At 45.4% G+C, this 1,640-nt stretch overlaps 1 non-coding gene across 1 annotated transcript; it reads left to right on the top strand.

Moving 5' to 3' along the window:
* Positions 1–459: 459 nt before the first annotated feature.
* Pmar_PMAR025325 lies at positions 460–531 on the top strand. The gene has a single exon. It is a non-coding gene; the product is annotated as a tRNA-Thr (tRNA).
* Positions 532–1,640: the final 1,109 nt, after the last annotated feature.

Raw genomic sequence — 1,640 nt, 5'->3', positions numbered from 1 at the left:
ACCAACGAACCTAAGTGGACCGCTTACCCACGTCAAGGTAGTAGTTGTAGTAAAATAGATAGGCCTTGAATTTCTACAGGTTCCCTCGACAAAGATGTGATAGAGGCTGCTCGGAATGATTATGCGAAGATAGCTGCGTGAGGAGACCATTCCGATTAAGCGATGTACTTTCTTTCATGTTCGCAAAAATTGCGATGATTTTCTTGACTTTTCACCACAACAGCGTTATGAGTCGAGTCTATCTGGCAAAGTAGGATAAGCGGTGCTCAGTTATTGCCTTTTGCGGCAACGGTCTTTTAGATTGAGTGTAATATTCACAATCCCGTCGATAACTAACAGTTGTAGTCAGTATGTATGCTACACGTTGTCCTTGCGTTAACTACGTGAGTAGATCCGATTCGCCCAATATGAGTTATGGAACGTGAAGTAAAGCTATGAATTTATATAGTTAGTGTATGTGTCACTTTAGCTTAGTGGTAGAGCGTCTACTTCGTAAGCAGAGGGTCGTCAGTTCAATCCTGGCAAGTGGCTTACAGCAACATAAAAATGCAGTCGGGTATGAGAAGCAGGAGCGGATTTGCCCATTGTGTAAAATGGACAGGAAAGTTATGAATGTATATAGTTACTGTATTTTTGCCACTTATTGAGTGTAACACTTCTAACCATGGATATATGTACGCCGCTTCGCTCCAGAACTCTCAAGCTCATTTTTGCTCAGAGTAGAAGCAGACAGTGAGTGGAACCCTAAGGCCTATTTCACAAGAAACGCTCCCAAAGGTGCACCTTTAATTTAGGAGCAAGGGACAAGGAGCCTTACACCTTACGCGAGGTGCTTTCACTATAGTTGCACCTCGTGTTCCGTACTGAGGTCCGCGAGGTGCATCTTCAGCTTAAGAGTATAGAGCATACCGGCGCGTATGAAAAAGTCGACGCAGTGCTCCGATGAAGCTCAAAAATAAGGTTATGGCCATTGAGTACAGCAAACTCAAAAACACTACCATCAACTCGCTCGAGAACAATCGGTCATCACCGTACAACGTTGAAGCGCCAAGTCGAATATGAAATCTAATTGCTTGGTTCAGGGACAGAACATCCGCGTACGAGTGTCTCGCCGCGAGACGCGTGGTCTGGCGGGAAAAAGCGTAGCGAACAACCGAGAATGGTAAGGCCGGTGCGATAAAGTGCCATAATGTTCCACCGGAGCAGTTTCACGGCACCAACGAGGGGGCTCGAAATATCTCCTATGAAATCGACTTACGTGGGGAGTCCTTCCTTGTAGGGCAAGGACTCCCTATTAAGGAGCCTTACGGTGAGGAGCCTAGTCACACCTTACCTCACTCCTACCCCGCAAATCGTAAGAATGTAAAAGTGCCTTGCAAAGAAACCGTAAGGTACTTTACAATTTTTGCTCCTTATGAGGGCTTGTGAAATAGCCTCCTAACGATGCGGGAGAATATAGCGTTGTGTGTGTTCTCCTGAAGATCGGGAGTTGGGATCTGATGCGAGAGATATAGTGGCAGCGAGTAGTCTATTACAAAGAATTTCGTAAAACGATAAGGGATTACTTAAATAGGACTTTCATACTGCAGCGAGCATTCGCTGTAGAGCACACGTTGACTGGAGAGTATATTGCGTATGTG

This window comes from Perkinsus marinus (assembly GCF_000006405.1).
Source record: "Perkinsus marinus ATCC 50983 genomic scaffold scf_1104296943978, whole genome shotgun sequence".
NCBI classification, from domain to species: Eukaryota; Perkinsozoa; order Perkinsida; family Perkinsidae; genus Perkinsus; species Perkinsus marinus.
Note: the sequence above shows the minus strand (reverse complement) of the source record. Positions and strands in the feature narration are given on the sequence as shown.